The 26,336-nt window shown below is 48.9% G+C and overlaps 1 long non-coding RNA gene across 1 annotated transcript in view; it reads right to left on the bottom strand.

The window, feature by feature from the left end:
* LOC138657711 (uncharacterized) overlaps positions 1 to 26,336 on the bottom strand; it is a 114,977-nt gene that overhangs the window by 64,571 nt on the left and 24,070 nt on the right. The window contains exons 2-4 of the long non-coding RNA XR_011317150.1: positions 23,630 to 23,756; positions 20,638 to 20,820; positions 20,174 to 20,392 (exon numbers count right to left, since the gene is read on the bottom strand). This is a non-coding gene — a long non-coding RNA (uncharacterized lncRNA). The remainder of the gene's footprint in view (positions 1 to 20,173; positions 20,393 to 20,637; positions 20,821 to 23,629; positions 23,757 to 26,336) is intronic.

Genomic DNA, 26,336 nt, shown 5'->3' with positions numbered 1-26,336 from the left:
CAGACTAGGCGGCGTCAGCTGATCCCTAATAGCATGCCACGGCCGTGACGCCGCACAGTCTGAAGAAGCAGGAAGGAGGTGAGTGAGAGGCGATGATATGCACTGCGCATGCCCATGGATCCCTGGCCCGCAGTGGGACTACATTAGATGACACTGCAAGGTTGGATCTCGGGCAGCTTGGACGCACAGGCACTGCCAGCCTGACACCTACATGATGTCAGAAGACGGGCACCGCTAACTGTGCATGGCCAAGGGATAACATTACAGCGCGGGCTCCGTGACAGAACCAAACAACGTTGAGGAGGTGGCGCCTGGCACCAAGGGGGTTGGAATGACGGCTGTGCTGTGTCACATTACAAAGGAAAGTCCCACTTCCGGGATGGTTTGACGGTGTGAGGGGACACATTATATGAGTGTGTACTTCAGCGTTTGCAAGGAGCATAATTTTCGGAGCCACCATTTTCCATGTGCAGTATTACTGCTGTACAAGATGGCTCTTTCAGCAACAAATGCCTGGGGGGGGGGGTTAAAGGTTCCCTTTCAACTTGCTCCACTGCAGGCTTCGGCCTACACTCTGCTCCTCTTTGATTCCCTGGGTTTCAACACTGTCAGTTGCCACCTGGAAGTGTTGTCTACACAGAAAAAACACTAGGTGATGTGTCAGTGGGGTTCAGCACCGCCAGCTGTTCCCCTGCTGTGTAGTCGGCAACGTGTCCAGCACAAGCCACGCTGGCACAACAGAACAAAAGCTGCCACCAGTGCAGGCTTCGGCCTACACTCTGCTCCTCTCCTCCTCCTGCTGACCCTGGGCTCAAACACCGCCAGTTTCTGCCCGGAAGTGCTAGCTGCACAGAGAAAAACACCAGCCAATGTGTTAGTGGGGTTCAGCACCGCCAGCTGTTCCCCTGCTGTGTAGCCGGCAACGTGACCTGCAAACGCCACGCAGGCACATGAACTGAAATTGAAGGGAGCCTGCCCCCCACCCCCAGGTGTTTCTATGTATAATAGCCACCACACCTGAGGGGGGGTTAAAGGTAACCTTTGAAATTGGTTCAACTAGGCTTCGGCCTACACTCTGCTCCTCTACTCCTCCTGCTGACCCTGGGCTCAAACACCGCTAGTTTCTGCCCGGAACTGCTAGCTGCACTGAGAAAAACACCAGTCAATGTGTTAGTGGGGTTCAGCAACGCCAGCTGTTCCCCTGCTGTGTAGTTGGCATCGTGTCCAGCACAAGCCACGCTGGCACAACCGACCAAAAGCTGCCACCAGTGCAGGCTTCGGCCTACACTTTGCTCCTCTCCTCCTCCTGCTGACCCTGGGCTCAAACACCGCCAGTTTCTGCCCGGACATGCTAGCTGCACAGAGAAAAACACCAGCCAATGTGTTAGTGGGGTTCAGCACCGCCAGCTGTTCCCCTGCTGTGTAGTCGGCATCGTGTCCAGCACAAGCCACGCTGGCACAACTGACCAAAAGCTGCCACCAGTGCAGGCTTCGGCCTACACTTTGCTCCTCTCCTCCTCCTGCTGACCCTGGGCTCAAACAACGCCAGTTTCTGCCCGGACATGCTAGCTGCACAGAGAAAAACACCAGCCAATGTGTTAGTGGGGTTCAGCACCGCCAGCTGTTCCCCTGCTGTGTAGCTGGCAACGTGTCCTGCAAACGCCACGCAGGCACATGAACTGAAATTGAAGGGAGCCTGCCCCCCACCCCCCCAGGTGTTTCTATGTATAACAGCCACCTTGTACAGCAGTACTGCTGCATTTGTACAAGGTGGCTGACTTTTTCTCCTTGCACACGTGGAACTCAACAAGTACAAAATGTGTCTCATTACAGACCATTACAATGTCCCTGAGGTGTGACTTTCCTTTTTAATGACACGCAGCACCCCCATTGTTAGCGCTGCCCGTCTCCTGACATCATTGGTTGGCTGGCTGTGCCTGTGCGTCCCCCCTGCCCGACACAACGCCCCCCGTTGTCTCATATATTTTGACTGCGAGGGTGTGATTGATGGGCACGAGCAGTGCATATGTTCCCCTGTCTTCACTCCCCTCCTTCCGCCTTCTTCTGACTGTGCGGCCTCATGGCCGCGGCATGCGATAAGGGATCAGCTGAGGCCGCCCAGTCTGAAGCAGGTGTAAGGACATGTGTGAGCGGCGAACATATTTACTGCACAAGGCCACGAATCCCAGCACCGCAGTGTGACTTTAGGAAAAGCCACTGTGGGTCTGGGATTTATGGCCATCGTTAACCGCACCGGCCAACATGAAATGAGGTCATGAGACGGCCTGCACTAACAGGGTATTGCCAAGGGATAACACAAGAGCGCAGTCTCCTGTACTGCAAATAACAACGGTAAGGAATCTGCGCCCAGCACCTAGGTGTAAATTTGTACACCTGTGCTGCGTCTCCTTAAAAAGACTAGTAGTCACGCCTCCACTACTGTTTGACAGTATAATGGGCTAAATAGTGTACGTGTTTTATTCAGCGTGTGCAAGGAGCAAAATTAAATAGAGCAACCTTTGACTTGTGCATCATTAATGCTGTTCAAGGTGTGGCTCTTGTACCTTGCAACACCTGAGGGGGGGGGTTAAAGGTAACCTTTGAAATTGGTTCAACTAGGCTTCGGCCTACACTCTGCTCCTCTCCTCCTCCTGCTGACCCTGGGCTCAAACACTGCTAGTTTTTGCCCGGAACTGCTAGCTGCACGGAGAAAAACACCAGTCAATGTGTTAGTGGGGTTCAGCAACGCCAGCTGTTCCCCTGCTGTGTAGTCGGCATCGTGTCCAGCACAAGCCACGCTGGCACAACTGACCAAAAGCTGCCACCAGTGCAGGCTTCGGCCTACACTTTGCTCTTCTCCTCCTCCTGCTGACCCTGGGCTCAAACACCGCCAGTTTCTGCCCGGACATGCTAGCTGCACAGAGAAAAACACCAGCCAATGTGTTAGTGGGGTTCAGCACCGCCAGCTGTTCCCCTGCTGTGTAGTCGGCATCGTGTCCAGCACAAGCCACGCTGGCACAACTGACCAAAAGCTGCCACCAGTGCAGGCTTCGGCCTACACTTTGCTCCTCTCCTCCTCCTGCTGACCCTGGGCTCAAACAATGCCAGTTTCTGCCCGGACATGCTAGCTGCACAGAGAAAAACACCAGCCAATGTGTTAGTGGGGTTCAGCACCGCCAGCTGTTCCCCTGCTGTGTAGCTGGCAACGTGTCCTGCAAACGCCACGCAGGCACATGAACTGAAATTGAAGGGAGCCTGCCCCCCACCCCCCCAGGTGTTTCTATGTATAACAGCCACCTTGTACAGCAGTACTGCTGCATTTGTACAAGGTGGCTGACTTTTTCTCCTTGCACACGTGGAACTCAACAAGTACAAAATGTGTCTCATTACAGACCATTACAATGTCCCTGAGGTGTGACTTTCCTTTTTAATGACACGCAGCACCCCCATTGTTAGCGCTGCCCGTCTCCTGACATCATTGGTTGGCTGGCTGTGCCTGTGCGTCCCCCCTGCCCGACACAACGCCCCCCGTTGTCTCATATATTTTGACTGCGAGGGTGTGATTGATGGGCATGAGAAGTGCATATGTTCCCCTGTCTTCACTCCCCTCCTTCCGCCTTCTTCTGACTGTGCGGCCTCATGGCCGCGGCATGCGATAAGGGATCAGCTGAGGCCGCCCAGTCTGAAGCAGGTGTAAGGACATGTGTGAGCGGCGAACATATTTACTGCACAAGGCCACGAATCCCAGCACCGCAGTGTGACTTTAGGAAAAGCCACTGTGGGTCTGGGATTTATGGCCATCGTTAACCGCACCGGCCAACATGAAATGAGGTCATGAGACGGCCTGCACTAACAGGGTATTGCCAAGGGATAACACAAGAGCGCAGTTTCCTGTACTGCAAATAACAACGGTAAGGAATCTGCGCCCAGCACCTAGGTGTAAATTTGTACACCTGTGCTGCGTCTCCTTAAAAAGACTAGTAGTCACGCCTCCACTACTGTTTGACAGTATAATGGGCTAAATAGTGTACGTGTTTTATTCAGCGTGTGCAAGGAGCAAAATTAAATAGAGCAACCTTTGACTTGTGCATCATTAATGCTGTTCAAGGTGTGGCTCTTGTACCTTGCAACACCTGAGGGGGGGGTTAAAGGTAACCTTTGAAATTCGTTCAACTAGGCTTCGGCCTACACTCTGCTCCTCTCCTCCACCTGCTGACCCTGGGCTCAAACACCGCTAGTTTTTGCCCGGAACTGCTAGCTGCACAGAGAAAAACACCAGTCAATGTGTTAGTGGGGTTCAGCAACGCCAGCTGTTCCCCTGCTGTGTAGTCGGCATCGTGTCCAGCACAAGCCACGCTGGCACAACTGACCAAAAGCTGCCACCAGTGCAGGCTTCGGCCTACACTTTGCTCCTCTCCTCCTCCTGCTGACCCTGGGCTCAAACACTGCCAGTTTCTGCCCGGACATGCTAGCTGCACAGAGAAAAACACCAGCCAATGTGTTAGTGGGGTTCAGCACCGCCAGCTGTTCCCCTGCTGTGTAGTCGGCATCGTGTCCAGCACAAGCCACGCTGGCACAACTGACCAAAAGCTGCCACCAGTGCAGGCTTCGGCCTACACTTTGCTCCTCTCCTCCTCCTGCTGACCCTGGGCTCTAACACCGCTAGTTTTTGCCCGGAACTGCTAGCTGCACTGAGAAAAACACCATCCAACGTGTTAGTGGGGTTCAGCACCGCCAGCTGTTCCCCTGCTGTGTAGCTGGCAACGTGTCCTGCAAACGCCACGCAGGCACATGAACTGAAATTGAAGGGAGCCTACCCCCCACCCCCAGGTGTTTCTATGTATAACAGCCACCTTGTACAGCAGTACTGCTGCATTTGTACAAGGTGGCTGACTTTTTGTCCTTGCCCACGTGGAACTCAACACGTACAAAATGTGTCTCATTGAGACCATTCCACTGTCCCTGAGGTGTGACTTTCCTTTCTAATGATACGCAGCACCCCCCTTGGTAGCGCTTCCCGTCTTCTGACATCATTGGTTGGCTTGTTGCGCCTGTGCGTCCGCCCTGCCGGAAACAATGCTCCTCGTTGTCTTATTTTGACTGCGAGGGTGTGATTGATGGGCACGAGCAGTGCATATCTTCACCTGTCTTAACTCATCTCCTTCCGCCTTCTTCAGACTGTGCAGCCTCATGGCCGCGGCATGCGAGAAGGGATCAGCAGAGGCCGCCCAGTCTGAAGCAGGTGTAAGGACGTGTGTGAGCGGCCAAAATATTTACTGCTCAAGGCCACGAATCACAGAACCGCAGTGTGACTTTATGAAAAGGCACTGTGGGTCTGGGATTTATGGCCATCGTTAACCGCACCGGCCAACCGGTCATAAGACGGGCAGCTCTAACAGGGCATTGCCAAGGGATAACAGAAGAGCGCAGACTCCTGTACAGCAAATAACAACGCTCAGGAAGCTGCGCCAAGCACCAAGGCGTTATTTGGGACACCTGTGCTGCGTCTCCTTAAAAAGCCAAGTCACGCATCCACTACAGTTTGACTGTAGAATGGGCTAAATTGTGTACGTCTTTCATTCAGCGTGTGCAAGTAGACAAATTAATAGAGCAACCTTTCACTTGTGCAGCATTAATACTGCACAAGGTGTGTCTCTTGTACTTTGTAACACCTGGGGGGGGGTTAAAGGTTTCCTTTGAAATTGGTTCAAATAGGCTTCGGCCTACACTCTGCTCCTCTCCTCCTCCTCCTGCTTCAACACGGGCTCTAACATCGCTAGTTTTTGCCCGCAAGTGCTAGCTGCACAGAGAAAAACACACGCCATTGTGTTAGTGGGGTTCAGCAACGCCAGCTGTTCCCCCACTGTGTAGCAGGCAAAGTGTCCTGCAAACGCAACGCAGACACAAAGCTGCCTCCAGTGCAGGCTTCGGCCTACACTCTGCTCCCCCTGCTTACCCTTAGCTCCAACACCGCTAGTTGGGGCTCTAGGAAGACAATCTTTAATAGGCAACGCATCTGGGTTCCATCACCGCCAGCTGGTTCTCGGCAGTGTTCTTGTCACAGGTACTCCCTCGTGCCAAGCCTGGTTTCAGCACCGTCAGCTGTTTCCGGGTTGTGTCAAGCTCACTGAGACGCCTATGCTTGCCCCGTCGTGGTGCGGTCGGGTTAGCCAACTCCAGGGTGCCTCCAGTTTAGGAGCTTCCTATGTGGGCTGCGTGAACTGGTAGTCAAGGCTGGTTCTGTAGTGCCAGTAGGCCCAGCTCCCCCTGTAGGACTGTTGGGGTTCGGTAACTGCGGCTGCCTCGCGGCCTAGCTGTTCTCTCCTCTCCTGTGGACCTTGGGGTCCACCACCTGGTTCCAGCACCGTCAGCTGGTTCCGGGCCGAGCCTTTGGCTTAGGTGCCTCCTCCTGGGTATCCGAGTTCCGCCAACGTCAGGCGGTCCTTGGTAGTGCTTTTAAGCGCGGGCACCTACAACTTAGTAACCGGGTTCCAGCACCGCCAGCTGGTCCTCGGTCGTGCCATTGGCTCTTGCACACTGGGGCAACGCATCTGGGTTCCATCACCGCCAGCTGGTTCTCGGCAGTGTTCTTGTCACAGGTACTCCCTCGTGCCAAGCCTGGTTTCAGCACCGTCAGCTGTTTCCGGGTTGTGTCAAGCTCACTGAGACGCCTATGCTTGCCCCGTCGTGGTGCGGTCGGGTTAGCCAACTCCAGGGTGCCTCCAGTTTAGGAGCTTCCTATGTGGGCTGCGTGAACTGGTAGTCAAGGCTGGTTCTGTAGTGCCAGTAGGCCCAGCTCCCCCTGTAGGACTGTTGGGGTTCGGTAACTGCGGCTGCCTCGCGGCCTAGCTGTTCTCTCCTCTCCTGTGGACCTTGGGGTCCACCACCTGGTTCCAGCACCGTCAGCTGGTTCCGGGCCGAGCCTTTGGCTTAGGTGCCTCCTCCTGGGTATCCGAGTTCCGCCAACGTCAGGCGGTCCTTGGTAGTGCTTTTAAGCGCGGGCACCTACAGCTTAGTAACCGGGTTCCAGCACCGCCAGCTGGTCCTCGGTCGTGCCATTGGCTCTTGCACACTGGGGCAACGCATCTGGGTTCCAGCACCGCCAGCTGGTTCTCGGCAGTGTTCTTGTCACAGGTACTCCCTCGTGCCAAGCCTGGTTTCAGCACCGTCAGCTGTTTCCGGGTTGTGTCAAGCTCACTGAGACGCCTATGCTTGCCCCGTCGTGGTGCGGTCGGGTTAGCCAACTCCAGGGTGCCTCCAGTTTAGGAGCTTCCTATGTGGGCTGCGTGAACTGGTAGTCAAGGCTGGTTCTGTAGTGCCAGTAGGCCCAGCTCCCCCTGTAGGACTGTTGGGGTTCGGTAACTGCGGCTGCCTCGCGGCCTAGCTGTTCTCTCCTCTCCTGTGGGCCTTGGGGTCCACCACCTGGTTCCAGCACCGTCAGCTGGTTCCGGGCCGAGCCTTTGGCTTAGGTGCCTCCTCCTGGGTATCCGAGTTCCGCCAACGTCAGGCGGTCCTTGGTAGTGCTTTTAAGCGCGAGCACCTACAGCTTAGTAACCGGGTTCCAGCACCGCCAGCTGGTCCTCGGTCGTGCCATTGGCTCTTGCACACTGGGGCAACGCATCTGGGTTCCAGCACCGCCAGCTGGTTCTCGGCAGTGTTCTTGTCACAGGTACTCCCTCGTGCCAAGCCTGGTTTCAGCACCGTCAGCTGTTTCCGGGTTGTGTCAAGCTCACTGAGACGCCTATGCTTGCCCCGTCGTGGTGCGGTCGGGTTAGCCAACTCCAGGGTGCCTCCAGTTTAGGAGCTTCCTATGTGGGCTGCGTGAACTGGTAGTCAAGGCTGGTTCTGTAGTGCCAGTAGGCCCAGCTCCCCCTGTAGGACTGTTGGGGTTCGGTAACTGCGGCTGCCTCGCGGCCTAGCTGTTCTCTCCTCTCCTGTGGGCCTTGGGGTCCACCACCTGGTTCCAGCACCGTCAGCTGGTTCCGGGCCGAGCCTTTGGCTTAGGTGCCTCCTCCTGGGTATCCGAGTTCCGCCAACGTCAGGCGGTCATTGGTAGTGCTTTTAAGCGCGCGCACCTACAGCTTAGTAACCGGGTTCCAGCACCGCCAACTGGTCCTCGGTCGTGCCATTGGCTCTTGCACACTGGGGCAACGCATCTGGGTTCCAGCACCGCCAGCTGGTTCTCGGCAGTGTTCTTGTCACAGGTACTCCCTCGTGCCAAGCCTGGTTTCAGCACCGTCAGCTGTTTCCGGGTTGTGTCCAGCTCACTGAGACGCCTATGCTTGCCCCGTCGTGGTGCGGTCGGGTTAGCCAACTCCAGGGTGCCTCCAGTTTAGGAGCTTCCTATGTGGGCTGCGTGAACTGGTAGTCAAGGCTGGTTCTGTAGTGCCAGTAGGCCCAGCTCCCCCTGTAGGACTGTTGGGGTTCGTTAACTGCGGCTGCCTCGCGGCCTAGCTGTTCTCTCCTCTCCTGTGGACCTTGGGGTCCACCACCTGGTTCCAGCACCGTCAGCTGGTTCCGGGCCGAGCCTTTGGCTTAGGTGCCTCCTCCTGGGTATCCGAGTTCCGCCAACGTCAGGCGGTCCTTGGTAGTGCTTTTAAGCGCGGGCACCTACAGCTTAGTAACCGGGTTCCAGCACCGCCAGCTGGTCCTCGGTCGTGCCATTGGCTCTTGCACACTGGGGCAACGCATCTGGGTTCCAGCACCGCCAGCTGGTTCTCGGCAGTGTTCTTGTCACAGGTACTCCCTCGTGCCAAGCCTGGTTTCAGCACCGTCAGCTGTTTCCGGGTTGTGTCAAGCTCACTGAGACGCCTATGCTTGCCCCGTCGTGGTGCGGTCGGGTTAGCCAACTCCAGGGTGCCTCCAGTTTAGGAGCTTCCTATGTGGGCTGCGTGAACTGGTAGTCAAGGCTGGTTCTGTAGTGCCAGTAGGCCCAGCTCCCCCTGTAGGACTGTTGGGGTTCGGTAACTGCGGCTGCCTCGCGGCCTAGCTGTTCTCTCCTCTCCTGTGGACCTTGGGGTCCACCACCTGGTTCCAGCACCGTCAGCTGGTTCCGGGCCGAGCCTTTGGCTTAGGTGCCTCCTCCTGGGTATCCGAGTTCCGCCAACGTCAGGCGGTCCTTGGTAGTGCTTTTAAGCGCGGGCACCTACAGCTTAGTAACCGGGTTCCAGCACCGCCAGCTGGTCCTCGGTCGTGCCATTGGCTCTTGCACACTGGGGCAACGCATCTGGGTTCCAGCACCGCCAGCTGGTTCTCGGCAGTGTTCTTGTCACAGGTACTCCCTCGTGCCAAGCCTGGTTTCAGCACCGTCAGCTGTTTCCGGGTTGTGTCAAGCTCACTGAGACGCCTATGCTTGCCCCGTCGTGGTGCGGTCGGGTTAGCCAACTCCAGGGTGCCTCCAGTTTAGGAGCTTCCTATGTGGGCTGCGTGAACTGGTAGTCAAGGCTGGTTCTGTAGTGCCAGTAGGCCCAGCTCCCCCTGTAGGACTGTTGGGGTTCGGTAACTGCAGCTGCCTCGCGGCCTAGCTGTTCTCTCCTCTCCTGTGGACCTTCGGGTCCACCACCTGGTTCCAGCACCGTCAGCTGGTTCCGGGCCGAGCCTTTGGCTTAGGTGCCTCCTCCTGGGTATCCGAGTTCCGCCAACGTCAGGCGGTCCTTGGTAGTGCTTTTAAGCGTGGGCACCTACAGCTTAGTAACCGGGTTCCAGCACCGCCAGCTGGTCCTCGGTCGTGCCATTGGCTCTTGCACACTGGGGCAACGCATCTGGGTTCCAGCACCGCCAGCTGGTTCTCGGCAGTGTTCTTGTCACAGGTACTCCCTCGTGCCAAGCCTGGTTTCAGCACCGTCAGCTGTTTCCGGGTTGTGTCAAGCTCACTGAGACGCCTATGCTTGCCCCGTCGTGGTGCGGTCGGGTTAGCCAACTCCAGGGTGCCTCCAGTTTAGGAGCTTCCTATGTGGGCTGCGTGAACTGGTAGTCAAGGCTGGTTCTGTAGTGCCAGTAGGCCCAGCTCCCCCTGTAGGACTGTTGGGGTTCGGTAACTGCGGCTGCCTCGCGGCCTAGCTGTTCTCTCCTCTCCTGTGGACCTTGGGGTCCACCACCTGGTTCCAGCACCGTCAGCTGGTTCCGGGCCGAGCCTTTGGCTTATGTGCCTCCTCATGGGTATCCGAGTTCCGCCAACGTCAGGCGGTCCTTGGTAGTGCTTTTAAGCGCGGGCACCTACAGCTTAGTAACCGTGTTCCTGCACCGCCAGCTGGTCCTCGGTCGTGCCATTGGCTCTTGCACACTGGGGCAACGCATCTGGGTTCCAGCACCGCCAGCTGGTTCTCGGCAGTGTTCTTGTCACAGGTACTCCCTCGTGCCAAGCCTGGTTTCAGCACCGTCAGCTGTTTCCGGGTTGTGTCAAGCTCACTGAGACGCCTATGCTTGCCCCGTCGTGTTGCGGTCGGGTTAGCCAACTCCAGGGTGCCTCCAGTTTAGGAGCTTCCTATGTGGGCTGCGTGAACTGGTAGTCAAGGCTGGTTCTGTAGTGCCAGTAGGCCCAGCTCCCCCTGTAGGACTGTTGGGGTTCGGTAACTGCGGCTGCCTCGCGGCCTAGCTGTTCTCTCCTCTCCTGTGGGCCTTCGGGTCCACCACCTGGTTCCAGCACCATCAGCTGGTTCTCGGCAGTGTCTTTTGCTCTTGTACCTTCTGCTCCCCATCCTGGTTCCAGTACCGTCAGCTGGTTCCGGGCAGAGCCTTTGGCTTAGGTCCCTCCTTCTGGGTATCCAAGTTCCACCAACGTCAGGTGGTCCTTGGTAGTGCTTTCAGGCACGGGTACCTCCTGCTTAGTAACCGGGTTCCAGTAACGTCAGCTGGTCCTCGGTAGTTCCATTGGCTCTTGGACCTTCGGCTACCCATCCGGGTTCCAGTACCGTCAGCTGGTTCTCGGCAGTGTCTTTTGCTCTTGTACCTTCTGCTCCCCATCCTGGTTCCAGTAACGTCAGCTGGTTCCGGGCAGAGCCTTTGGCTTAGGTGCCTCCTTCTGGGTATCCGAGTTCCGCCAACGCCAGGCGGTCCTTGGTAGTGCTTTTTAGCACGGGTACCTCCTGCTTAGTAACCGGGTTCCAGTAACGTCAGCTGGTCCTCGGTAGTTCCATAGGCTCTTGAACCTTCGGGTAGCCATCCGAGTTCCAGTTCCATCAGCTGGTTCTTGGCATTTTCTCAGCCTTCTTGTACCTTCTGCTACATTTCCAAGTTTAAGACCCTAAAGTCGACGACCCGGAAGACCACCCCGATGACGACGACCCGGAAGACCACCCCGATGACGAGGACGACGACGACGGCGGAGACGACGACGGCGGAGACGACGACGGCGGAGATGACGACACTGAAGACGACGACCCTGGAGACGACGACATGGAAGACCGAGAAGCAGAAGAACAAGAGGCTGCAGAACAAAGAGCAGAAGAACATTAAGCATAAGACTTAATATCAGAGCAAAAGATATTATCTAAATTATATGCAGAAGAAGACTAAGCAGTGTATGGGGGTGAGTCCGTTCCTCCTCGTGGTGCCCCTGGATAAAGCCTGATGCTGCAGGCCAAACTGAACGCGGACAAATGTAACTTTTGTGACTGGCAGAACGGAAGGTGTAATCTTCCAACTTTTATAGATAACAACTACAAGAATGCCTGTCACAAATGAGAATATGATGAAGAAGTAGAATAGGAAGAATAATAACAGTGGAATAAAAAGAATATGTAGAATAGGAAGAATAATAATAGTTGAATAAAATGAATATGAAGAATGTAATAAAAAAAAAAAATAGGTAGAAGATGAAGAAGAAGATGAATAAGGTGAAGAAGAAGTTGATGTCAAAGATGATGATGATGATGAAGATGAAAGTGTGGGAAAAGTAAAAAAAAAAAAGAAAAAAAAGATGGGGAAGGGCGTGGAATAGTGAAACATCAATATCTGACAAAATAAAAAAAAATTTACATAGTCAATATCTTTTTCACTCCGAACGTCTTTAAAAAAAAAAATTCATGCTATTCTATTTGATTGGGCTAAACCTCATTGCCTTTAATGTCTCCGCCACCTCCCACAATACATCCTACATTATTCTTAGTTGTTTTCCTTGATGTAGAATGAACCTACAAGGAAAGAAAGGGTTTATTTTAATTCCGATATTTTGGTCCCATTGACTTGCATTGGGATCAGGTATCGGTATCGGCGATATCCGATATTTTTTGAATATCGGCCGATCCCAACCGATACCGATACTTTCCGATATCGGAAGGTATCGCTCAACACTACTGTTGAATCTAAGCACAGGTGCTCAATGCATGGCCAAACTGTTCAGTGAATTTAGCGACTCGTTTTTCATCTACTTTGGCCCCTTCTTCTTTGATTGACAACTCAGGCTTTACAAGAACCAAGGAAGAGCAAGATTGGAGGAAAACAAGTAGGTGGGAAGGTGCACTGAGTGCTTGTGTTGTGCTTTCAACAGTCAATTTATGCAGATATATTCCCTTTAACCACTCTATAGAGAAGTGATTCAGGGCCATTGTGGGATGTAATGTGCTTCTATGAAATGGATTTCATGTTAGAATTCCATCCTCAAATTTTGACATGCAAAGTCAGCGCACATTAAAGGTGTTGTCCTGTACTTTGTATTGATAACATATCCCTGGAATAGGTGATCAATATGAGATCAATGTGGGTGCGACATCCAGCACGCCAGCCAATCAGCTGTTCTCAGTGCTGGCAGTGGTCAGACGTGATCAGTTGTTTAGCTGGACTATACATTGGTGTTGCTGCTGGGTCTCTCACTCCCACTGATCTGATATTGATGCCCTCAATATAATGCACTGACCAACCCCTTTAAATTCTTTCACAAGAGGTATCCAATTAAATACAATAATACAGGGGCCATTTTTTTATGGCAAACTGTATTTTTAAAATGCAGTAAACAGTAACAATGTTGTATTTTCTGGATACATTGTATAGCATAGAGGTAAATTTTCCCTTTGAGCGGTGTAAATGGAAAGGAAAGAGTTTAACGCCTTTCCGATGTTGGGCATAATAGTACCCCATGTCGGACTCCCTCCCTTTGATGTGGGCTTCGGCGGTGAGCTTACATCTTTCCCAGCATATGTCAGCTGTTTCGTGGGTCACCGATGCATTGGCATGACAACCAGAGGTCTCTTTGAGACATCTATGGTAGTCACTGCCGGATTGCTATGAGCGCCACCCTGTGGCTGGCACTCATCGCAAGTGAGGTATTCTACTACATGCAGGTGATCTGATCATCGCCTGCATGTAGCAGAGATGATGGAGCTATGGCAGCTTCTAGTCTCCCATGGAGACTATTGAAGCATGCCAAGAGTGAAAAAACAATGTTTAAAAAAAATATATATATATATATATATATATATATATATATATATATACAGTATATATGTTCAAATCACCCCTTTTCACCCCATTCAAAATAAAACAATAATAAAAAAATCAAATATACACATATTTGGTATTGCCGAGTTCACAATCGCCCGATCTATCAATAAAACAAAAAAGGATTAAGCTGATCGCTAAATGGCGTAGCGAGAAAAAAAGTAAAAACACCAGAATTACGGTTTTTTTTGGTCGCCATGACATTGCATTAAAATGCACTAAAGGGTGATCAAAAGATCCTATCTGCACCAAAATGGTATCAATAAAAACGTCAGCTGGCCACGCAAAAAATAAGCCCTCACCCAACCCGAGATCATGAAAAATGGTGACGTTATGGGTATCGGAAAATGACGCAATTTTTTTTTCAACAAAGTTTGTATTATTTTTTTTTCACCACTTACATAAAAAAGAACCTAGACATTTTTGGTGTCTATGAACTCGTAATGACCTAGAGAATCATAATGGCAGGTCAATTTTAGCATTTATTGAACATAGTAAAAAAGCCAAACAAAAAACAAGTGTGGGATTGCACTTTTTTTTGCAATTTCACCGCACTTGGAATTTTTTTCCTGTTTTCAAGTACACGATATATTAAAACCAATGGTGTCGTTTAAAAGTACAACTCGTCCCGCAAAAAAGCAAGCCCTCAAATGGCCATATTGACGGAAAAATAAAAAAGTTATGGCTCTGGGAAGAAGGGTAGCAAAAAATGAAAATGCAAAAACGAAAATACCTCCTGTCATGAAGGGGTTAAAGAACAATGTAATGTGGTTAACAACCCCAATAGTTTGTCGCTTTCAATAAGGTTTTTCATTTTTGGAGTACACAGCTTGAAGGGGAACAATGCGTATAAGATGCTCATGACCAATTAGGATGTAGGGGCACTTTTTGCCATATCCACAGCCCCCTAAAATTGATATGCTGGTGACACTTAAGAAGAATATCTGGATGCAAGCCTGAACTTAATTTATCTGCATTATATATGCCCCTTAAAACAAACATTGTAGGAACTTTTTCTTCAAGGAAAAAATAGTTTAATTCAGGTTTTCGTGATAAATGCTTTTTTGTTTTTTTGCAATGTTTTTTTTTTACATATCATTCTGTACTAGACATAAAGATTTTCAATTTTCACAGAGGCTACCGTATATATACTCGAGTATAAGCCGACCTAAGTATAAGCCGACCCCCCTAATTTTGCCACAAAAAACTGGGAAAACTTATTGACTCGAGTATAAGCCTAGGGTGGAAATGCAGCATTTACCGGTGAATTTCAATAATAAAAATAGATCATTATTTCCCCATAGCTGTGCCATATAGTGCTCTGCATTTTCCCATAGCTGTGCCATGTAGTGCTCTGCACCGTTCATTATTTCCCCATAGCTGTGCCATATAGTGCCCTGCACTGTTCATTATTGCCCCATATAGTGCTCTGCACCGTTCATTATTTCCCCATAGCTGTGCCATATAGTGCTCTGCACCGTTCATTATTGCCCTATAGCTGTGCCCCATAGTGCTCTGCGCCGTTCATTATTGCCCAATAGCTGTGCCCCATATAGTGCTCTGCACCGTTCATTATTGCCCTATAGCTGTGCCCCATATAGTGCTCTGCACCGTTCATTATTGCCCTATAGCTGTGCCCCATATAGTGCTCTGCACCGTTCATTATTGTCCTATAGCTGTGCCCCATATAGTGCTCTGCGCCGTTCATTATTGCCCTATAGCTGTGCCATATAGTGCTCTGCGCCGTTCATTATTGCCCTATAGCTGTGCCCCATATAGTGCTCTGCGCCGTTCATTATTGCCCTATAGCTGTGCCCCATATAGTGCTCTGCGCCGTTCATTATTGCCCTATAGCTGTGCCCCATATAGTGCTCTGCACCGTTCATATTTCCCCATAGAAAGCTGTGCCATTGTCGCTGCTGCTGCTGCTGCAGTAAAAAAAAAACAAAACACATACTCACCTCTCTTGCTTGCAGCTCCCGGCGTCCGGTCCCGGCGTCTCTGCACTGACTGATCAGGCAGAGGGCGCCGCGCACACTATATGCGTCATCGCGCCCTCTGACCTGAACAGTCAGAGCGCAAAGACGCCGGGAAGATGGAGCGGCGCCCGGCGGCTGGAACGTGGACAGGTGACTATGCGATACTTACCTGGTCCTGGCGTCCGGCTCCTTCTCCCGGACAGCTGTCTTCGGTGCCGCAGCTTCTTCCTCTATCAGCGGTCACCGTTACCGCTGATTAGAGAAATGAATAGGCGGCTCCGCCCCTATGGGAGGTGGAGCCGCCTATTCATTTCTCTAATGAGCGGTCCCACGTGACCGCTGATAGAGGAAGAACTGCAGCACCGAAGACCGTGGGACGGCAGGGGGAGCGTCAGGACCGCTGGAAGCAGGTAAGTATGCCTCAGCGCCCTCACCCCCTCACCCGCCGACCCTGCCACCCACCTTGACTCGAGTATAAGCCCAGAGGGGCACTTTCAGCCCAAAAATTTGGGCTGAAAATCTTGGCTTATACTCGAGTATATACGGTAATTTAGACTATAACTTCCTGTTCTTTCAAAAACTCCATTTAGTGGCAATAGACGGGCTCAGACCATATCTTTTGTATTGAAGCATCTAATGTACATGGGCAAAGATCATTGAAAATAGAAATTGGACACTAGGACCTCTGTGACATCACCTATTGTGAATGGCTGATCCTGTGTTTCAGCTGAGGTGTTACCTGTTATTGTAAACCTGCTAAAAACTCTTCCTGATAGAACAAAAGTATGAGTCTATAATAGCCCTAATGGCCAGTGTGAAAATTGCCAAATTACTAATTTTGTTTGAGAAACAACTCATGGGACTCTTGAGAAATGGTCCTACCACTGGCTTTCCAAAGTGTCTCCAGAGCTGGTTTTCAATATGAAAACGCCAAGCCACATGTTGCTCGTGCTATTGTGAGCAGCCGGTGTGGCCTAAGCATGCTACCATGGAATACAGCATATCCAGATTGGTCTTCCATTGAGCACGTCTGGGACGTCATTGATCGACAATTGCCAATAGAGCTGTATGTCATTAACATGTCTATCCTTTCTGTGATTTCCATATCTCTATGACTTTTCTTTATGCTGCAATTTCAAAATTGAGGATCTTATATGAAATGTATTTTCCTTATTAATTGCATTAGTTGTTTACATTTGTTTTTTAATGGAATAGAAAAATAATGACACTTAATAGGGATCACCTCTCAGGTAGCTGATGATGCACACACAGGGTCAGATTTATTAAATGTCCGTAAACCATCCAGTTTATCAAACAAAAACAGCCTCTTCTGGGTACAACAGGTATACCAGAACCAAAATGGAAAAAAAAGTGCATATATAGCTCAGGTTCAGCCGTTAAAATATCTAACCTTCACTGAGCCTCTAGCAGAGACTGAGCCACACATGCAAAGTCTTCCACTGTGCACACACACCCCTAATGACACAGCTGGACTTCCATATATCTATTATATCAGGCCCCAGTGTGGGGGATATGTGAGCAGCTTGTCCCACCTATCTCTTTGCGGCTCATAAATTCGGCCCTGGACAAGCCCTATTAGTACATGCTGAAGCATTCTTTTCTGGGTTTACATCACTAAGGCTACAACCTTGGACTCGATGATACATATCTCCCCTCAAGGACCTATCCGGCGGCCATCTTACCACTGTAAGCTCTGGTATTTTTATTATTAGGGAGTCCTGTAGGATTTTAACCGTAAGTTCCCTATAAAACTCTGACGCATGCCTTGTAACAGGCCCTTGCTATAAAGTTTTCTGCCTAATCCCTATGCTTAGTGGAGATTCACTGATGTCGCTAAATACGTTTTTTTGTGTCATAGTATTCTTAAGCAAGAATTTGGGCACAAGGTAAATGAGACATTATCTTCTATGCAAAGCAGTTTTATTTCAAAATGACACACCAAAAGGAAACAAAAAGCATGGCATAAAAAATGCAGGAAAAAAAACACATGTAAAAAAAGGCACTTATGATTTAGTAATGGAGAGGTGTCTATCAGACATCCCCATTACTAAACCGGTAATCAAAAATAAAAACACACAAACAAAAATACTTTATATGAATAAATACTCTCCCACACTGTTGCTGATTCATCTATTTATTGAAAGAAAAAAATCCCTCGCAGGAACACTGTAATCCACCGAATCCAATGTAGTCCAGAAATGGATGCCTGAAAAACGTAAAAAGAAATAAATAAAAACGAGACAGTCCCTTGTTCACCAATTTATTCGAAAAAATGTTCCCATGCAGCTCCAATTTAGTCCACGGTCCCCAAATCCGGCGTCTGTGAATTGCAGAGTCCTGATATTCACAGGTGCCAGGTACTGACGACAACGCTCATCAGCATTGCCGGGTCTCGCTAAGCGCAGTGTGAGCCAGCGACGGTGATGATCTTCTCAGCACCCAGCTGTCTGTTTTACTTTTGCTCATTGAAGAGTGTGTTATTAGCAGGCTTAAGGCCACACAGATTTTCAACGTAATATGAACAACCATGGAGAAAGTCATTTTGCAGAATGATAGGGAAATTATTCTATGCTTAGGTGAGCATCCCTAGACCCACAAGGCACTGTGGCTTTTTTTGGCAGCGGATGTCTTGGGGAGGCATGTATCTGATGTCTAGATTCTCAGCTGTAGCGACATAGATCAACATAGCGACATAGACCCGGGTCTAGTCATTTGATACCTTCTTGTAGATGATGCTGAGTCATCCCAATCTACATGGGCTCCACAATTAATGTAGTAAATGCACAAGTTTTAAGCAGAGATGTAGAGACAGTGGTACATTTTTATCTTTGCACAGTCACCTATCTGGATGGATTGTCAGGGACATGGCTGCATCACAGGAACGGAGGAGAGAACATGTCCTTGATTTTGTCAGAAACTCAGGTATAAAACCAATGGTGAAGGGCCTATTCATGGCCACCTGGCAGCTTTAAATAGGGCTTCCATGGGCAGGCTTTGCTCTAGCTATCAAATTCCAGTGAAACCCTATCCTGCACCTTTCAATCCCTGTACAGGGGCCTTGGGTTGAGTTCACAGAGTAGCTGATGGTTGGTGTAAATAACTGGCAAGATTGGTCAGATAGCTGTGTCAGGACAAGGAGGTACAAATTAGGGATCAAATCTTCAGGCATGAGAATAGTCATAAAACAAAAAATAATAGAAAAACAAGAGCAGAGACCATGGATGTTGACCAGGTAAGGCACAACTTATAACTGGCATTAGGAAAAATGTATTCAGGGGTTTATATAGTGAGCAATCCTGCTCAAGGCTTAATGAAGGAAATAGTTACGTGCCAAAGCAAGGAAATAACTCTGAAGCTGCCTGTCTGGATGGCAACACAAGTTCCCGCGAATTAAAAAGAACTGTTTGTATTGTCACCTGCAAGAAAGGTGCGGCACAACAGAATTGGAATCAGAGGGGTCGGATATCGACAGTGATCAAGGCTTTGTCAGTTAAAATAATGGTGGGTGGAAGTAGAGATTTTAAATTTACCGCCAAGCTACAAGGCCATTCAAAAGAAAAATACCTTTAAGAAATAGGCATTAAACCAGACACAGATCTTGTCCTTTTCAAATAATGAACAGATATTCTGTAAAGATTTCCAAATTATGGTAATTTACTAATGAATCACGTTTTTGGCTGTTTGCAATTTCTTTGCTCTTGACTTCTTCATTTATTAGGCACCTAAACTCTACTATACTTGTGGCATCACACACCTACGCCTGGTATAAAGGATGCTTTTTGTTTCATACACACTATTGTCTGGCCATGTAAGAGATGTTCAGTACATAAAGTCACCCACTTCCCACTACTATAGTTAGATAAAAGCTGTTTGTTCCTGTCTATACATTGAAAGCCTGTTGTAGTTATTCATCAGCAATAACTTCATGTCACAAGGACACTATTTCTTTCAGCATGTCTATAATTAAACATTTTGATTGACCATGACACATCTCACTGGAATGACGTACATTCTACATCGTCCAAGTCAAAGAATGCCGACTTCAAAAGATGGGCTAGTCTTTTACTCATAAACCTACTCCCTGAACTCCAGTAGAAGAAAGGGGGCTTAAAAATAGATACCTCTGTATTCAGCTAAACTAGTCTAACTATTCCTGCTCGAGCGCTTCATGGAAAATTCTTTTGGAAAATGTATTATATGGGAAGAAAATAGTGCCATTAAAACTACTTCTTTTTTTGGCAACATCGCTTAGTTGAAGGTAGCAGAGATCTTAAAAACTATAATTCAAAGGGAATATTCACCAAAAACTTAAAATAGATGTGTATGAGAAGTTAATATCATCATTAATAATGGTTTAATAACTTTTTACCTTTGCAATCTCATTTGCATCAAAGTATCAATTATTTTAGGTACACTTGCATTCGGTTATTGAAGGGACTTGGCAGGGAGGTTGGTCCAAACATCTTTGAGAACTAACAACTGATCTTCTATGGATGCAGGCTTGCACAAATTTTTTCATGTAATCCCAGACAGACTAGCTGATGTTGAGATCAGGGCTCTTTGGGCGCTATATCATCACTTCCAAGACTTCTTGTTTTTCTTTACTCTGAAGATAGTTCTTAAAGGGAACCTGTCACCAGATTTTTCCCATATAAAGTACATAGAGCATTCTAGAATGCTGTATATAAAACCCACAAATGCGCTCTGCATAGCACAAAAAGACCTTTTATTATACTAACCTAAATATATATCGGTCCGATGGGGGTCGCTGGTCTTGGTCCGGGCGTCTCATCTCTTTTTGGGAGCGCCGTCCTCCAATGAAGACTGCTAATCTTGATCCGGCTTCTCCTCTCTTCTTGCAATTGCCATCCTCCTTCTCTGCTTCATTTGGATGACTCGTCCTGCCTTATCCACACAGTGTCCTCCATCACGCTCTTGTGCAGGCGTACTTCTCTTCCCTGCCGAGGGCAAAACAAAGTAGTGTAATGTACACGCATGGAGAAAGGGCAAGAGCTCCGACGCATTTGCAATACAATATTTTAAAAAAAGAGTAAAGAATCCACACCACTGCAAAAGAAAGGGTCACTGTGCCTTGCACTCCACACAGCCGTGTGCCATAGACACCCCAAAAGGATCAACTGCTCAATCTGAAGAAAGTATGCAGAAAAACTCCAATGAAAAAAAGAGAACTGAGAGCACTCACCGTCCTAAAAACAGTCCTTTATTGAAGCGAAGAAATCTTCAGCAGGGGAGAATGTGAATGGTAACGGACGACGGCCGTTTCGCGCTGCTGCGCTTCCACGGGTCCTGTATCTGGCAGCTCCCAGCGGTAAGCTGGGAATATTAGCAGGGTGTGGTGGTATCCCATATAACTGTGGAAAAACTGCTGCAAAGTAAAAATGCATTCATGGTTTAAAAATGGAAGTGTTTATGACTTTGTTTTCTATTTTTTTTAATTGACAAAATGTAAACTGAATGAACAAAAGAGAAATCGAAATCCAGACAATATTTGGTCTACACAACCTTTGTCTTTGAAACAGCAGCAAAGCATTCATTCTTTTATGTACACTTGCACATAGTTTTTAAAGGAACTTGGTGGGGGGATGATACTAAAAGTCTCGGAGAACTATCTACAGATCTTCTGTGGATGTAGGCGTGCCCAAATCCTTTTTCAAGTAATCCCAGAAAGACTCAATGTTGAGATCAGGGCTCTGTGGTGGCCATATTCTCACTTCCGGGATTTCCAGCTCTTCCCAGCTTCCCTTTTTCTCAGTGTACTGAGCTGTGATTGTGCTGCCTCTTTATATTGAGTACTTCTGACAGCCAGAGGAGATTCTGATCGTGGGGTTGCCATATGTAAAACCCGACAATCTGGGATTGATTGATATCCTGATGATATTTCTTCTATATTATAGTCATCAACAACTTTAAGATTATGTGAATGCTCAGCTAAATAGCTAAATTTTTCATAAAACCTTTAGATTAAAAATATTAGACAAACCAGAGTTGGAATAAAAATAGAGATCGATAAGGGCGGAATTTGAGTTAGATGCCTTGCTTCATGCAAACATATGAACACCAAACAATAGACTACATTTGAGAAGTTGGCCTCACATCTCTCCATAGGTGCCCATACACATCCTAAAATAAACTGGAGGAAAAAATATTCTCCTTCCCATTTTTTCCCCTATTCTTGTCTCTGTTGATGTCTCCATTTTATCATATTTGATATAGAGTCACAGTAGAGCTTTGGAAGGGACCGTTTCAATGTTCTTTTTTGAATAATATACTGTACATATACATTTACAATTTTTTTTTAATTGGTATGAAAATGCTGTTCCCACTGTCTTTTCTCACTCATCAGAAATCTCGTATTTCTCGCTGTGATTAGCTGCTAAAAATATAGTAGATATAAAACAATTTGACAATTTACAAATTCATAAAATTAAAAAATCCTGCTCTTTTAAACATACAACCACAAGCTATTCATTTGATATGTTAATAGAATCAACTGAAAGTTAATACTTAAAAAAATCCAAGTTCATTATGCCAGTGGCTGCCTTCTGAGGACTGAATGCCCTGATGAAATATTCTCATATTTTTAGATTGTCTGCCACTTTCTCATTAGAAAAAAGTGAAATTAAATAATGAGAGCACTTGGATGGCACTTTCTTTTTATGAGTGTATGAAGTTTGCCAAGTGCTAATTTGTCTTGCTTATTATTAACACCATGTAAAGCCCAAAAAGAAAGAAATGATAATGCGGCACAGTGATAGATTTTAGATGGGTCATGTGGATTCATGATGTCAAACTGTAATCCGTGCGCTGCATATTATCATGATAGTACTGGTGGTAAATAGTGTGCAGCTATGGTAATTACAAATATGCTCCATCCAAATATTTCTTAGACATAGGAGAAATCATCGATGGGGATAATTGAATACTTCTAGTTTACATCTACCAGCATCATGACCATTCAAGGATGGATTACACCTTCTCCTATAGCCCGACTGGTATAATAGTCAGAGGCGGACACTGACAGCTTGGAGCCCCTGTGCAAGAAATGTGTCTGGGCCCCCCTCCTTTTATGGCGACAAACACACATACAGTACAAGTATATATTATACTAGATTGTGGCCCGATTCTAACGCATCGGGTATGCTAGAATATGCATGTCCCCGTAGTATATGGACAATGATGATTCCAGAATTTGCGGCAGACTGTGCCCGTCGCTGATTGGTCGAGGCAACCTTTATGACATCATCGTCGCCATGGCAACCATTATGACATCTACGTCGATACTGTGCCCGTTGCTGATTGGTCGAGGCCTCGCGGCCTCGACCAATCAGACGCGGGATGTCTACGTCCTTTATGACATCATCGTCGCTGTGCCTGTCGCTGATTGGTCGAGGCCGCCAGGCCAGATGCAGGATTTCTACGTCGATACTGTGCCCGTCGCTGATTGGTCGAGGCCTGGCGGCCTCGACCAATCAGAGATGCGGGATTTCCAGGACAGACAGACAGACAGACAGACGGAAAAACCCTTAGACAATTATATATATACTAGATTGTGGCCCGATTCTAACGCATCGGGTATTCTAGAATATGCATGTCCCCGTAGTATATGGACAATGATGATTCCAGAATTCGCGGCAGACTGTGCCCATCGCTGATTGATCGAGGCAACCTTTATGACATCATCGTCGCCATGGCAACCATTATGACATCTACGTCGATACTGTGCCCGTCGCTGAATCAGAAACGTGAGATGTCTACGTCCTTTATGACATCATCGTCGCTGTGCCCATTGCTGATTGGTCGAGGCCTGGCGGCCTCGACCAATCAGAGATGCGGGATTTCTACGTCCTTTATGACATCATCGTCGCTGTGCCCGTTGCTGATTGGTCGAGGCCTGGCGGCCTCGACCAATCAGAGACGCGGGATTTCTATGTCGATACTGTGCCGGTCTCTGATTGGTCGAGGCCTGGCGGCCTCGACCAATCAGAGAGCCGGGATTTCCAGGACAGGCAGACAGACAGACAGACGGAAAAACCCTTAGACAATTATATATATAGATAGATAGTCTCCTTTATTATGTATATTGCTGTCCCTTATTATACAATGTCCTCTCTTGTTATGTACAGTACCGTCCCTTACATATTGGATTATATAGAGCCCTGTTTTTTATTACATACCGTCCTGTCTTGTTAGCTGTATAATGCAATGATGGCTGATGGAGCATGGGAAAACTTCTTTTCTAATGGAGGAGCTGATGGACTGGTCGTCTGGTCACCGGCTTCTCCATCAGCAGTCATTTTCTATCTAAAAAGAAAGGGGACTATGTAATAAAAGAGGGTGCCGTGAATAACAAGATTAACAAGAATATACTATGTAAGAGCCATCACTGTACATAACGGCAGAGGAAGCTATATAATAAGGGACTGAACCATATAAAACTAGAGAGGATGGTCCATAATAAGGGACGATGTTATACATAATAAAAGAGGAAACTATGTAACTAAGGATGGTGTTATAAAGAATTAGTGAGTACACTACATACTAAGGGATTGTCTTACACATAAGTACGTACACTCTATACCAGGGGTGGGCAATTAATTTTGCCATGGGGCCGCATGAGAAATTTGGATAGTTTTAGAGGGCCGGACTAATATTTGTCACTTGTGCCCCCATTCTGTCCTTATCTGTCCCTTGTGCCCCCATAGTGACAAATCAGGACAGTATGGGGGCACAAGTGACAAATCAGGACAGTATGGGGCCCATACTGTCCTGATTTGTCACTTGTGCCCCCATACTGTCCTTATTTGTCACTTGTGCCCCCATAGTGACAAATCAGGACAGTATGGGGGCACAAGTGACAAATCAGGACAGTATGGGGCTCATACTGTCCTGATTTGTCACTTGTGTCCCCATACTGTCCTTATTTGTCACTTGTGCCCCCATAGTGACAAATCAGGACAGTATGGGGGCACAAGTGACAAATCAGGACAGTATGGGGCCCATACTGTCCTGATTTGTCACTTATGCCCCCATCATACTGTCCTGACTCCTGATAATTGTGCCCCACACAGCCCATGGTCCGGTTTGTGCTGCCCCCATCCGCATCCCCCCCAGGGCTGGCCGCTGCTCCCTCCCCCTATCATGCATACAGGCAGGCAGGCAGCCCCATTACCTGGTCCCTGCGGCCGTGGTATGGAGCACCGGCACCGACCGACCCCACAAGTTGCAGTACACAGCCGCACAAAACACCGGCGTTCGGCAAAGCAGCCTGTGTCACACTCAGTGACGTCACCCGCTGCTGGCGCTTCCCTGATGCGGAAGTGCCAGCGGCGGTCAGCGCCTCTCGCTGTTTCAATGCAGGGCGCGCAGGCGCTGGAGTGGCTGAAGGGAAGGGGAACCTGGCGTAGCGACGCGCAGCAGCCTCACTGTCTCTGGCGGCTGTGCCAGTGCCGCGGGCCGTTTAAAATCGTCAGGCGGGCCGGATGCGGCCCGCGGGCTGCATCTTGCCCAGGTCTGCTCTATACTAAGGGACCGTGTTAGACATAATAAGCGATAATGTCTTCCTCCACCTCCCCCTGTTCCTAAGTCTATTATAAGTCCTCCTTCCTCCCATCCCAATCCCCCACACACCTCATTGTCCTCCCCCCCGCATCCTACTATTGTCCTCTCCCCCACCCCAGCATTGCCCTCTTCAACACCTCCATCATTGCCTTCTCCACCACCACTATCATTGCTTTCTCCCCACCACCCCATGTCATTTCCCATTCCACCACCTCCATCATTTCCTCCTCCCCACCACCCCATCATTGTCTTTTCCCCCACTACTCCCATCATTGCCCATTCCACCACCTCCATCATTTCCTCCTCCCCCACCACCCCCATTATTGCCATTTCCACCACCTCCATCATTGCTTTCTCCACTACCACCCCATCATTGCCCTTTCCACCACCTCCATCATTTCCTCCTCCCCCACCACCCCCATACTTGCCCATTCCACCACATCCATAATTTCCTCCTCCCCCACCACCCCCATACTTGCTCATTCCACCACTTCCATCATTTCCTCCTCCCCCACCATCCCCATCATTGCCCTCTCTTCCCCCTACACACACAAATGCACACTGCACCATTCACCTCTCTGCACATTCCCCCACAACCCTACGCATGCACGCACACAAACACCACACGTATACACACACACAGCACCCCTCACCTCTCCGCACGCTCGGCCTCAGCATCGCCTTCCTCTCTCCTGCACAGCCGGCTGCTGAATTATGACGTCATCCAGCTGCGCTGCTGTCTGTGTGAAAGGAAATGCGGGCAGGAAGCAGGACAGATCACTGCAGCTCCGCTGCTGTATTCTCTTGTAGGCAGTGGAGCTGCAGGGATATCTCCCTTCCCACCAGACATGAAGGCAATCTGGGCAGGGGCCAGATTGCCCTCTTTATTAGCCACCCTGCAGGGGCCCCCCTCCACCTTCAGACCAAAGTGCAGCTGCACATTCGGTATGTCTGCCCATGAATAGTCGCTCAGGTAAATGTGCAGGAATCACAGCACAGACTGATATAAATGATGGATGATATTATGATTGGATTTTATCCAGAAGCCTGGCTGGACACAAGAGCAAATATGGAATTATGCAGCAGTGCAGGTGGACATTGCTGCAGGTATTAAAGAGTTTGTCTGGGACTTTAACATTGATGGCCTACCCTTAGGGTATTGGTATTGTTTATTCATCTTTTGGTTAATTATTAAATCCTTCCTATGCTGATTATCTGAAGCTCCCATTTACTGTTCTGCACATATTCAAACATATGTCACAAATGACATGACATGAACATAATAACTGCGGTATACCGTGAACTAGATGAAACTACATGTCA

Source organism: Ranitomeya imitator, chromosome 1 (genome assembly GCF_032444005.1).
Source record: "Ranitomeya imitator isolate aRanImi1 chromosome 1, aRanImi1.pri, whole genome shotgun sequence".
Classification (NCBI taxonomy): Eukaryota; Metazoa; Chordata; class Amphibia; order Anura; family Dendrobatidae; genus Ranitomeya; species Ranitomeya imitator.
Note: the sequence above shows the minus strand (reverse complement) of the source record. Positions and strands in the feature narration are given on the sequence as shown.